Here is a 14,625-nt window from a genome sequence, read left to right on the forward strand (position 1 = left end):
TCTGGCAGTTTTTCACAGAGACGCCTGACGACCGACGAACAGTGGTGTGCAACCTTTGTCGCGCCAAGATCAGCCGGGGAGCCACCACCAACAGCCTCACCACCACCAGCATGCGCAGACATATGATGGCCAAGCACCCCACAAGGTGGGACGAAGGCCGTTCACCGCCTCCGGTTTGCACCGCTGCCTCTCCCCCTGTGCCCCAACCTGCCACTGAGATCCAACCTCCCTCTCAGGACACAGGCACAACCGTCTCATGGCCTGCACCCACACCCTCACCTCCGCTGTCCTCGGCCCCATCCAGCAATGTCTCGCACCGCACAGTCCAGCCGTCGCTAGCGCAAGTGTTGGAGCGCAAGCGCAAGTACGCCACCACGCACCCGCACGCTCAATCGTTAACCGTCCACATAGCCAAATTTATCAGCCTTGAGATGCTGCCGTATAGGGTTGTGGAAACGGAGTCCTTCAAAGCTATGATGGCGGCGGCAGCCCCGCGCTACTCAGTTCCCAGTCGCCACTACTTTTCCCGATGTGCCGTCCCAGTCCTGCACGACCACGTCTCCCGCAACATTGTACGCGCCCTCACCAATGCGGTTAGTGGCAAGGTCCACTTAACTACGGACACGTGGACAAGCACAGGCGGGCAGGGCCACTACATCTCCCTGACGGCACATTGGGTGAATTTAGTGGAGGCTGGGACAGAGTCAGAGCCTGGGACCGCTCACGTCCTACCCACCCCCAGAATTGCGGGCCACAGCTCGGTGGTGGTATCTGCGGCGGTGTATGCTTCTTCCACTAAAGCACCCTCCTCCTCCTCCTCCTCAACCTCTGTCTCGCAATCTAGATGTGTCAGCAGCAGCAGGACGTCGCCAGCAGTCAGTGTCACGCGGCGTGGCAGCACAGCGGTGGGCAAGCGTCAGCAGGCCGTGCTGAAACTACTCAGCTTAGGAGATAGGAGGCACACGGCCCACGAATTGCTGCAGGGTCTGACAGAGCAGACGGACCGTTGGCTTGCGCCGCTGAGCCTCCAACCGGGCATGGTCGTGTGTGACAACGGCCGTAACCTGGTGGCGGCTCTGCAGCTCGGCAGCCTCACGCAAGTGCCATGCCTGGCCCACGTCTTTAATTTGGTGGTTCAGCGCTTTCTGAAAAGCTACCCACGCTTGTCAGACCTGCTCGTAAAGGTGCGCCGGCTCTGCGCACATTTCCGCAAGTCCCACACGGACGCTGCCACCCTGCGCACCCTGCAACATCGCTTTAATCTGCCAGTGCACCGACTGCTGTGCGACGTGCCCACACGGTGGAACTCTACGCTCCACATGTTGGCTAGGCTCTATGAGCAGCGTAGAGCTATAGTGGAATACCAACTCCAACATGGGCGGCGCAGTGGGAGTCAGCCTCCTCAATTCTTTTCAGAAGAGTGGCCCTGGTTGGCAGACATCTGCCAGGTCCTTCGAAACTTTGATCAGTCTACCCAGGTGGTGAGCGGCGATGCTGCAATCATTAGCGTCACCATTCCTCTGCAATGCATCTTGAGAACTTCCCTGCAAACCATAAAGGCAGCCGCTTTGCGCTCGGAAACAGAGCCGGGGGAAGATAGTATGTCGCTGGATAGTCAGAGCACCCTCCTGTCTATATCTCAGCGCGTTCAGGAGGAGGAGGAGGAGGATGAGGAGGATGAGGAGGAGGGGGAAGAGACAGCTTGGCCCACTGCTGACGGTACAGATGCTGCTGGGCTGTCATCATTTCAGCGTGTATGGCCTGAGGAGGAGGAGGAGGAGGAGGATCCTGAAAGTGATCTTCCTAGTGCGGACAGCCATGTGTTGCGTACAGGTACCCTGGCACACATGGCTGACTTCATATTAGGATGCCTTTCTCGTGACCCTCGCATTCAACGCATTCTGGCCACTACGGATTACTGGGTGTACACACTGCTCGACCCACGCTATAAGGAGAACCTTCCCAGTCTCATTCCCGAAGAGGAAAGGGGTTCGAGAGTGTTGCTATACCACAGGACCCTGGCGGACAAGCTGATGGTAAAATTCCCATCCGACAGCGCTAGTGGCAGAAGGCGCAGTTCCGAGGGCCAGGTAGCAGGGGAGGTGCGTAGATCGAGCAGCATGTACAGCCCAGACAGTGCAACAGTCTTTAAGGGCCTGGCCAGCTTTATGGCTCCCCAGCAAGACTGTGTCACCGCTCCCCAGTCAAGGCTGAGTCGGCGGGAGCACTGTAAAAGGATGGTGAGGGAGTACGTAGCCGATCGCACGACCATCCTCGGTGATGCCTCTGCCCCCTACAACTACTGGGTGTCGAAGCTGGACACGTGGCCTGAACTAGCGCTGTATGCCCTGGAGGTGCTTGCTTGTCCTGCGGCTAGCGTCTTGTCGGAGAGGGTGTTTAGTGCGGCTGGAGGAATCATCACAGATAAGCGTACCCGCCTGTCAACCGACAGTGCCGACAGGCTAACACTCATCAAGATGAACAAAGCCTGGATTTCCCCAGACTTCTCTTCTGCACCAGCGGACAGCAGCGATACCTAAGCAATACGTATTATGCACCCGCGGATGGAAGCTACGTTCTCTCTCACCATCCAAAACGGGGACATTTCTGCTTCATCAATCTGTGTCTAATATTCCTCCTCCTCCTCCTGCTCCTCCTCCTGAAACCTCAGGTAATCACGCTGAACGGGCAATTTTTCTTAGGGCCACAAGGCTCATTCATCTAATTTTTAGAAACAATTTTTATATGTTTCAATGCTCTTAAAAGCGTTGAAACTTTAACTTGAACCAATTTTTCGTTAAACTGGGCTGCCTCCAGGCCTAGTTACCACTTAAGCCACATTAACCAAAGCGATTAATGGGTTTCACCTGCCATCTTGGTTGGGCATGGTCAATTTTTACTGAGGTACATTAGTACTGTTGGTACACCAATTTTTTGGGGCCCTCACCTACAGTGTAATCATAGCAATTTGTATGTTCTTCACCTGCACTCATGGTACAGAAGTGTGTGTGGGGTTGGCCTACACTTTAGCTACATAAATGTAACTTGGGCCTTGGCTATACTGCAGCTACTGAAATGGAACGAAGACTGCGCTCCCACTATACTGCTGCTTCGGAATTGTTACTGGGGCCTGTCTTGAGTGCTACTATTGCTGAAATGGAACGAAGACTGCGCTCCCACTATACTGCTGCTTCGGAATTGTTACTGGGGCCTGTCTTGAGTGCTACTATTGCTGACATGGAACGAAGACTGCGCTCCCGCTATAATGCTGCTAGTGATATGTTAGTGGGGCCTGTCTTGAGTGCTACTATTGCTGACATGGAACGAAGACTGCGCTCCCGCTATAATGCTGCTAGTGATATGTTAGTGGGGCCTGTCCTAATGCTACGGCTGAAATGTTATGAATTCTGGGCTCTGCCTATACCGCTGCTAATGGTATGTCTCTGGGGTGTGGAAACAGAGGCTTCCCAAAGACATGATGGCGGCGAGGCCATTTCCCACCAACACGGTTACTGTAAAGGTGCATATAACCACGGACACGTGTAGAGGACACGTAGTGCCTCAAAAACATCCCCCTCCTCCTCCAACAGGGAAAACAAACATTCTTGGCAAATGCCTTTGCATTGGTTCGTCTGGTGGCAGTCCAAGAATTTCACCTTTACCGACACTACAAGAGAGACCCCCCACCATCCCCCCGCCACGGCCCACTTAATCCTGGCCACATTCCGAAAACCAACAAAATAAAACCGCGCTACTAGGTCCGCAGTCACCACCACATTACCACCAACGCGGTTACTGTAAAGGTGCATATAACCACGGACACGTGTAGAGGACACGTAGTGCCTCAAAAACATCCCCCTCCTCCTCCAACAGGGAAAACAAACATTCTTGGCAAATGCCTTTGCATTGGTTCGTCTGGTGGCAGTCCAAGAATTTCACCTTTACCGACACTACAAGAGAGACCCCCCACCATCCCCCCGCCACGGCCCACTTAATCCTGGCCACATTCCGAAAACCAATAAAATAAAACCGCGCTACTAGGTCCGCAGTCACCACCACATTACCACCAATGCGGTTACTGTTAAGGTACATATTACCAGTCTGACTGGGGCATGCAGAGACACCTTGACAGAATGAATAGTGTGTGACACATAGGTTCCCCATTGCTATGCCCACGTGTGCAGCTCCTGATGGCGGTGGCACAGGATTCTATTTCTCATTGCTTCTGTACAGCATTGTGGGCTATCGCCCCACCACTTTTAAAGAGGGTCGCTGCCTAGCCGTGCCAACCTCTGCAGTGTGTGCCTGCGGTTCCTCCTCATGGCAGACGCACTTCTAAATAGACATGAGGGTGGTGAGGCATTAGGGCAGCTGAAGGCTGCGCAGGGACACTTTGGTGTGCGCTGTGGGGGGGAGGGGGGGCGGTTGGGCAGCATGTAAGCCAGGAGAAGTGGCAGTGGAGTGTCATGCAGGCAGTGATTGTGCTTTGTTGGAGGTAGTGTGGTGCTTAGCTAAGGTATGCCATGCTAATGAGGGCTTTTCAGAAGTAAAAGTTTTTGGGAGGGGGGGGGCCCACTCTTGCCGCTATTGTGGCTTAATAGTGGGACCTGTGAACTTGACATGCAGCCCAACATGTAGCCCCTCGCCTGCCCTATCCGTTGCTGTGTCGTTCCCATCACTTTCTTGAATTGCCCAGATTTTCACACAAGGAAACCTTAGCGAGCATCGGCGAAATACAAAAATGCTCGGGTCGCCCATTGACTTCAATGGGGTTCGTTACTCGAAACGAACCCTCGAGCATCGCGAAAAGTTCGTCCCGAATAACGAGCACCCGAGCATTTTGGTGCTCGCTCATCTCTAATAATAACAAATGAAACAATACTCACCTCTCTTCTTCCTTGGGGAAAGAGTGTACCAGGTCCCGCAATGATCCCGGTCTTTGTCAACAGCATTCCTTCAAGCCAAAGTTAGACTCTTTATACAAGCCAGACTCCATGTACAGACATCTGTTTCAGGGTATTTGCCCTTCATCAGTGTACAGTAGGAGTCTGGCTCATGCGCACAAAAATGAGCAAGAAGGCCCAATTGATTTCATTTGTAAATACGCAGTGAATATGCATCATGTCTCATGCATATTCACTGTGTATTTACGCAATCCCATTGACTTTAATGGGCTATTTCCGTCCATAATATAGACCAAAAAAGGACATGGTGCAATTTTCTTTTTTTACGCGCATGTCTTAATCCTATGCAAATCAATGTAGTAAAAGCATGGTGCAGCGACCCCAGTAGAAAGTAGAAGAAATTGAGGACTATGCCCTCATTTCTAAAAAGCAATGGATAGAATTTTTTGGTCCACACGGCTCAGCGTCAGACATGCAAAGTACAGGTCTTTTTTTTTAACTCCTGCTTTTCCCACGTAATCCGTGGCCCATCCGCAATGTCAGTGGAAGCCGTCCGTGTGGGAATCACAGGAAAATGGAGCATGCTGCGATTTTTTTATCCGTGTGTGGAAACTGCAATTGGCTTCCACTCGTGTGCATGAAGAATCTTTTTTGCATTGCATGCTATAGAGCGTTATGGCTGGGCGGATGCATTGGCCTTAAACTGTCCATCATCATAAAAGTCAAACTTGCTAGTGGGATTTGATTATGAATTAGTTTAATAATATAAACTTGCCAGCAAAAAAGTTTATTAAAAGGGTTGAAAAAGATTTTAAAAAGTCATCTTTTTGTTTTTAGAAACATCAGCTGTGGTTGGTATTGCAAATCAGCCCCATTCACTTCAATGAGTAGACACAGCCCACGGACAAAAGCAGCAATTTTTTTTTTTCAAGAGCAGCCATGATTTTTGATGTTCAAGTAACCCTCTGGTCCTGGACAAACAAAGATGGCCAAACTGCTTCTCTAGCTTCTTGATGCACACTGTGCATTAGCATGCATCGGTAGTCTAAGGCCTCGGTCAGATGATCGTTTTTTGCCGCGATTTGCGGATGCACATGCGATCTGCGCATATATAGAACCATTGCTTCGCAATGGGATCGGTCACATGTCCGCTTTTTATGCGGAAGTCCGATAAATTATCGGACACGACGAATTGCAGATTGCGCCTATCTGCGTTCTGCGATTCCTTGTGTTCTATATATGCGCTCAATGGGGCCGGCGGCAGCAGCGCCGGCCTCATTGAAAACATATACTACAAAGATCATTCTCCTCTGCCAGCTGTGGCAGAGAAGAACGATGTTCATCCATTGAAAGCAATGGGCTGCCGGCGAGCGCAGGATGAATTTTTGGGAAGGGCTTAAACATATAAGCCCTTCCCTGAAAACCATCCAAAAATGTGTAAACATTAAAAATATATATATACTCACCTTGTCCCGGCAGACGGAGTTCAGGGGCAGCTCTCAGGTATTGAATGACAGCTGAAAGCTGCCTCTGATTGGTCCCTGAGCTCAGCCAATCTTAGGCAGCACTCACTCACCCATTCATAAATTCATGAGGTTGAGTGAGAGCTGACTCTGATTGGGGAGGGCTGTGACCAATCAGAGGCAGCCCATTCAGCAGGCGGGGATTTTAAATCCCCGGCTGCTGAATACTACACAGAGCAGTTCAGGAGAACTGTCGCCGGCCGCGGCTGAACTCCGGCTGCATGGACAAGGTGAGTATATATATTTTTTTAATTTTTACACATTTTTGGATGCTTTTCAGGGAAGGGCTTATATGTTTAAGCCCTTCCCGAAAATTCATCCTGCACTCGCCGGCAGCCCATTGCTTTCAATGGAGACGGCTGTATTGCCGGCTCCATTGAATTCAATGCGCTGGACAGCTCCGGCCCATTTCTATTGAAACGCGGCTAGGAGCAGTATTTTCAGGCAATTTTTCGGCCCCGGTCACGCGATTTGCGGATGCGCATCCGTCATGCGATCCGCAAATCGCGGGAAAAAACGCCCGTGTGACTAAGGCCTTAATTGGAAAAATGTGTCAAGTAGGGTACCACAAGGCTCTGTCTTGGGCCAGTGTTGTCCAACATTTTTAAAAATGATCTGGAGGAGGGAATTGAGGGGGAAGCTGATCAAATTTGCTGACGATACAAAACTAGGAGGGATAGCTAACACTAGAGAAGAGAGAGAGGATTTAAAAAGATCTAGAGAAGGATGAACAGTAGGCGGTGACTAACAGAAGTATTACACAGATGCAGAATCTTTTTAACCCTACAATTGTTGTCTCATCTCCTGCCCTAAAAATAGGCATATATCCGTCCTCCTTTTTACAACACCCATCATCTTACTTGCATTAGCTCTTTCTTATCCAAATCCCAGCTACCACCTTAATGCTTACGAAAACTGCTATACTCCATGGCAAGTGGAAGAGACCTTGTGCTATGGGACTATGTACACGGACACCCTAGCTCAGGACTGTACCAAGCCCATTATTGCTTTGAATATGTACAGGTGTATACTCTCTCAGGCCCATTTCACATGAGTGTATCATGGTTGGGTTTATGTGCCTGTAATACGGATGAGCATCCTGGTCCCACCACAGGTCTAGTGGAGTGATCTCACCGCATTGTAGGAATGATTCTAGTTTGGGTCAGTAGACCAATGGTCAGATTCATCCATATTGCTGGGACATAAATTCGTCTGTAATGTGCTTGCGTAAAAATGTCCTAAAAGAGCTAAAGACATGGCTCTTATGCAAGTAAACAGGTTTGTGAAATGCACAGAATGAGGGGGCATATCGTCTCCTCTACGTATGACCTTGTTATGAGGGGGAAAGAAATGTCACTGTGCAATAAGGAGGTTTCAGACATCATTAATTGCTAATTAATTTATTATTGTCAGAGTGAATTAATGGACACACAAGTCTAATGCCGCCTCCACACAGGTAGTAAATGCTGCGCAATTTCCGCTAGCGGCTTTACTGCTGAAATTCTTCAGCATTTATATTACAAGACGTGAAGATTTCAGAAATCGTCTTCACATTGTGCGGAAATTTTCCACAGTGAATCTGCAGTGATTAAAAAACGCTGCGGAATCTAAATCCACAGCATGTCTATTTATGCTGCGGAATGCAGTACTTGGAATACACGGCTTATATTCCGCAGCTGATCCGCAATTAAAAACAAGGCCAAAGCCGCTCCTTCATGGTGCGGTTTTGGCCACTGTAGATTTCCTGTGGGTATTTGATTGCAGAATGCGCACAGCCATTACTCTACGTGTGAAGGCAACCTAAGACTGGGCTTACACATTGCAGCCGTCATGTGGTTTTCCGAAATCACAGCAATACCTCGGCATTTTTGAAGTGATTTGAAAAACTGTGAAAAAGAACATAATATGCAAACCCAGCCTAAGAGCTTATTGACACAGGCGAGAAACTAGCGCAAGTATGTGCGTTGCGACATGCACAAAACTTGCACGAATATAAACTCCATTCTTTTGAATGGACTTCTTCACATGAGCAATTTTTTTTCCTTGTAGTGATGCTGTGAGGATAAAAATCGCAGCATGTTCTATCTTTGGGCCTTCCTACGAAACACCTTACCCGTTGTTTTTAATGGGACCTTTAAGGCCTTAATGACACGGCCTATTTTGGGCTTAAGGACGCAACGATTTTTGGCGGATTTTAATCTTCATTTTTCAAAAGCCATAACTTTTTATTTTTCCGTCAACGTGGCCATAAAAGGGCATGTTTTTTGCGTGGGGAACTGTAGTTTTAAGCTGTGCCATTTTGGGTACATAGACTATGTTGTAAAACTTTTATTATTTTTTTTATGATCGCAGGGAAAAAAAAAACGCATCAATTCTGCCATAGATTTTTTTTTGTTTTTCTTAAAGCGTTAATTATCCAGCATAAATGACACAATACTTTTTTTTTCTGCGGGCCGGTACGATTACAACGATACCAAAATTCTTATTTTTTTTTAGGTTTTTACACTTTTCTGCTATAAAAACCCTTTGTTTGGAAATCTTTTTTTTTTTCAAAGTCCTATAACATTTTTATTTTTCCATGGACAGAGCTCTATGAGGGCTTATTTTTTTTGCAAGACAAGCTGTAGTTTTTATTACATGCAGCTTTTTTGATCCCTTTTATTGCGGTTTTTACAAGGCAAAATGCTAAAAATTAGTTTTTTAGCGGGTTTTTTTTCACACTTTTTGCCGTGCAGGATAAAAAGCATGTTCAACTTATTTTACGTGTCTTTACGGACACGATGATACCAAATATGGGGGGGGGGGGGGGGTTTATGCGAATATGAGAAAATGCATAAAAAAGGGGGTTTTTACATTTTTTTTACATTTTTATTTTTTGTACATTATTTTAATCTTTTTTTTACACCATTTTTGTACCTCTAGGCAACTTACACCATAGTTCCGATGATCGCTGTGATAAGGCATTGCAGGACTTCTTTCCTGCAATGCCTTATCGCCTATAACAGCGATCATAGGCAATGGTAATACAGGATGCCTGCAGGTGGCGTCCTGTTACCATAGCAACCAGCCGGGCTCTCTGAGATTACATCGCAAGAGCCCGCTGACGTCATAGATGGAGCGCGCTCCCTCTGTGAATCCTTTCCCTGACTCGATCTACATAGATCGCGGCAGGGAAGGGGTTAACAGTGGGGTTGAAGCTCCGATGCACCCGTGCTGTTGCAGCAGGAGGCCCGCTACTAGTGACAGCAGGCTCCTGCTGTCGGATAGCGCGAGGTCTGTCATGATCTGCGATATCCCCATGATATAAGGGTACATCATGATGCGGGAAGTACCATCTGCCATGACGTACTCTTACGTCATATGGAAGGAAGGGGTTAAAGACATTGATTGCACTCGCAAGCCGTGCAATGTCATGCGAATGCGATGTTTCCTATTGAAATCAATGGCAAACATTTGTGATCCTCTGACGTGCCTGAAACACCCACGTGAGGTTAGTTTCACACAGGCGAGCGCGATATCAGGCCGTGAAACTCCCCCAATATCACGCTTGCCAACATGCCAGGTACCCGCAGGAGTTTTTGTGTCAAAAACCTCCCATCACTTCAGTACAGTTGCGATCCTCCGGTGGGTCGGCGAGTGTTTTCCATTGTTTTCAATGTGAAGCCTTGCATCGTACTCACGTGCACAACGCTAGCCGCACAATCTGTTGAAAACAATTGGCAAGGCGTTCCGATAGAATGCCCAAAGAGAAGACACGCTGCAATGTTTTTCCCGCATCACTCATGTATAGGACTCCATTCAAAAGAATGGGGTTCATATTTGTACGAGATTTGTGCATCTCGCGTAAAAGAGACCTTAGGATCGCGCAATTTCCCAGAAGTGACACGAAGCGTTTCTGAACCAAAAACGTTTAGCAGCGGTGTGAAAAACGTATGCTGGGAAGAGTCATATCGGGCTGAGAAATTGCGCTCACCCGTGTGAATGTCGCCTTACTGTTTGCTATTTGCGATGTGCAACTTTACAAATAACCTCCAGATATGTATACATGGCTTTTGTAGACCTGCCTGCTTGGATAACCTGTCCTTTCTCTGTGGCTAAGTAAATGTGCATTAGTTAAGCAAATATGTTAATTAGTCCCACACGTATATTCAATTTATCCCTGCCACCTTCCTTAAGTACCTCCACCAAAGGCTCGACTCTATTTATTCTCTGCGTCTTCCCAGCCATAAATTAAGCTGTAGTAACTAGTTCAATAAGAAACCATTGCATTATCTATTTTTTTATTATTTTTTTATTTCATCGTTGCATTACTCTCAGCCAAGATATAACAGTTTCCGTGTTTCTCTCAGCACTGCTGGAAAAAAAAAATTAACAAAATCTGAAATAAACAGGACAGTAATTCTTATCAGACATCTCCAGATAATTCGCCTGTAACGATCTGCACAATTTATTTTCTTAATTACAAGTCGACAGATTTTCTTTGGGGCATTTCATAACTTATTCTTGGCACCTCTTCTCCTAGATAGACTAGTGGCTTTGGCCCTGGGTGACTAATCTTATGTATTCTTAGAATTTAAGAATTTGCCGGAGCTCTAAATGCGTTAGCAAAAAAAAAAAAAAACGCAGCAGATTTGCAGTCTTTAATATTTTCATTTTGATGGATTCAGCTTTCTGATTTCATAAAAAGATGAACATATCTAGTGCTGAGAATTTTTCACTTGTGGCCTGATGAAATGTTATAGTGCAAAGGTTGTGTTGCTATATCATAGTTAATTGGTTCGGTAGTACAAGTAGTACAAATGCAATGGTGGTGGGAGGATTAGTGTGTGTTGACACATCTTTGTCAAAAAGCAGCGTTTTGCCATGATTTGCAAAGCCTTTTTGGATTTTTACAATACAGCCCCTCTTACAACTCGATACAGTGTAGAAGCTGTGGGATAGACACACTTAGTCATGGAGAGAGGGATATACGTAGGACAGGGGAACAACTTGCCTTTAACTTTAATGGCACAACTCAACAACACAACGTAAATTGGCCAAAACTGGAAATACCCAAGGACTATTTAAGCCTTTTGGGAAAGGTCTCTCACTGCTAGCAATACCCAGTGACTTGGGAACAATCACTTATGGTGCCTTAAGACGAGATAACCTGTTGGGTGCAGATGCCTGACAGGTCGTCCCAGGGATGATCGTCCCCGTGCTTTTCCATAGAAACGATCATCACTAGTGAATAGAAGCAGAAAGGGCTGGGGATCATTCCAAGCCGCCCTCCTCCATTCCCAGTAAATAGGCAATCCTTCATACATGAATGACTGCCTGTTTACATGGGCCAATTCCTCATACAGTTTTTGTGCAGGATTAACTGAGCAACGAACAAATGTATCATTTTTTGTTCAGTCAGTGCTTGCATTACGCTGAATGATAACCGTTCAGATTCCCATTGATCGCAGGAATCTGAATATACCGGCCCTTGTAAAAGGGCTCTAAGCGCAAACAAAGCTCAATGCAAGCAGTTGGTGTTCTTCTCTTGCAGTAGAGGCACTTAACTTCTTACACAGGTTGCACAGTGCAGTAATCCTCACGGTGATGGTTTTATGTAATTTCTTTCTTGGTGACTGTAGCCTTGGTCACATTCCTGGTGAATTCAGACTTTCACTTGTCACAGTCCCTGCTTGGTCACAGTCTCTGTATGACCCTCTCTCCGAAACCAGTCTATTTAGGTTATGCTGCTGGGATCTGTTGTCCTATATGGGTTTCCAGCAGCACAGCTCCACAGGTGTGGGTTAATTGAGCTAGGTGGGTGTGGATTTCTCCAGCCAGCCAATCCTCTGAGTCTGGTGCTCATATATACCAGCCCCTCTGGCTAAAGGATGCTGGGTTTCCCTTGACCCTAGGATTTTGCTTGCATGTTTGTTCTGTGTTGTGTGTGTGTGAATAGTGATAGTTCATTGGGTCTGTGCAGGTGGCCAGACTAGGTATTTGAACAATCCTGTTCTGTCTTGCATGCAAATTCCTGGCATGTTGATGTAAGCTGCGTCCTTTCCTCCTGTGGATCTTTTGCTATCTAGGGCGAGGTATCGACCTAGGTTCCAGCATGAGGCCATCCCTGTGGGGATGATCACCTTGCATGCAGGCAGGTTTCATGTGGTAGTTGTCTTGTGAGGGTAGGGAACTGCAAGGCAACAAGAACCCTTGAAGCAGGCTTGTGGAATTAAGGGTCTTGGCCAAATGACGAACCAATACCTTGTAATTTTATAGCTATTCCATCTAGTTATGTGTGCAGGTATGCTTGTTGTGTGTTTTGGTCGTCAGTTCAGTTAGAGGTATAGTTGGAGCAGATTGGAACCTCTATCCTGGGTGAAAGCTTTCCACTGTCAGTTAGGTTTCTGTTTTCTTTCCTTTTGCTTTTTGTCAGTCTTTACACAGTTGCTTTTGCATTGTTTGTGCATCTCTTCAGGTACCTTCATTCAGTAATAACCAGGTCTGAGGTGAAGACTGTGGATGCGTCCTTACCAGGACGCCTACCCCACTTTTAGGCAGAGGTTCCCCCATACCCCTGAGTTGTAAGGGACAGGTTTCTCTATCTACCTTTGCCTGAAGTGGTGTAGTCTGTGTTTGCATTTTATTGTGTGTGCATCTTGTGTTTGTGTGAATGCCACCCTGCGGCTGTGCTAGCATGGTGCTCTAGTGCCACATGGATGTGACACAGTCATCCAAGAGGAAGATGCATGTCTTAGTGGGAAACCACCTCTATACATATACTACTCACAACCTACATGAATAATGAGATTCATCCTCGTCCTTGAATTCTCATGTAGTTATGACCAGTTACTGTTGGGTTTCCCATCAATCATGGTATCTGGGATTGTTATTGGTTAGGACATGGTGTAATTAAGGGTGGTTTTATATGGCCAGATAATTTTTTTTATGGTAACAAGCGCCAAGTAGCAGAGTGTGTTTTTTGGCTCTCATTAATTATGATTACCTTGGCACATGGTAGTAACGGGCCAAACAATCCTTAATACGATTGTTTGTCCCCATACAGAATGCATTTATTGGCAGCATAATTTCCCATTCACACAACAAGCAAGCATTTTTATGCCCCCACAAAGACAAGAACAATTGACAATTGACGAACGGGTGTTTGTTGGCTTGTCGGCTGACCAGGTGTGTATTCATACAGTTAGGGCCAGAAATATTTGGACAGTGACACAAGTTTTGTTATTTTAGCTGTTTACAAAAACATGTTCAGAAATACAATTATATATATAATATGGGCTGAAAGTGCACACTCCCAGCTGCAATATGAGAGTTTCCACATCCAAATCGGAGAAAGGGTTTAGGAATCATAGCTCTGTAATGCATAGCCTCCTCTTTTTCAAGGGACCAAAAGTAATTGGACAATGGACTCTAAGGGCTGCAATTAACTCAGAAGGCGTCTCCCTCGTTAACCTGTAATCAATTAAGTAGTTAAAAGGTCTGGGGTTGATTCCAGGCTGAAAAAAAAGAAAAAATCCATCAGAGAGATAGCAGACATGCTTGGAGTAGCAAAATCAACAGTTGGTTACATTCTGAGAAAAAAGGAATTCACTGGTGAGCTTGGGAACTCAAAAAGGCCTCGGCGTCCACGGAAGACAACGGTGGTGGATGATCGCCGCATACTTTCTTTGGTGAAGAAGAACCCGTTCACAACATCAACTGAAGTCCAGAACACTCTCAGGGAAGTAGGTGTATCTGTCTCTAAGTCAACAGTAAAGAGAAGACTCCATGAAAGTAAATACAAAGGGTTCACATCTAGATGCAAACCATTCATCAATTCCAAAACTAGACAGGCCAGAGTTAAATTTGCCGAAAAACACCTCAAGAAGCCAGCCCAGTTCTGGAAAAGTATTCTATGGACAGATGAGACAAAGATCAACCTGTACCAGAATGATGGGAAGAAAAAAGTTTGGAGAAGAAAGGGAACGGCACATGATCCAAGGCACACCACATCCTCTGTAAAACATGGTGGAGGCAACGTGATGGCATGGGCATGCATGGCTTTCAATGGCACTGGGTCACTTGTGTTTATTGATGACATAACAGCAGACAAGAGTAGCCGGATGAATTCTGAAGTGTACCGGGATATACTTTCAGCCCAGATTCAGCCAAATGCTGCAAAGTTGATTGGACGGCGCTTCACAGTACAGATGGACAAT

Source organism: Eleutherodactylus coqui, chromosome 4 (assembly GCF_035609145.1).
Source record: "Eleutherodactylus coqui strain aEleCoq1 chromosome 4, aEleCoq1.hap1, whole genome shotgun sequence".
Lineage (NCBI taxonomy): Eukaryota > Metazoa > Chordata > Amphibia > Anura > Eleutherodactylidae > Eleutherodactylus > Eleutherodactylus coqui.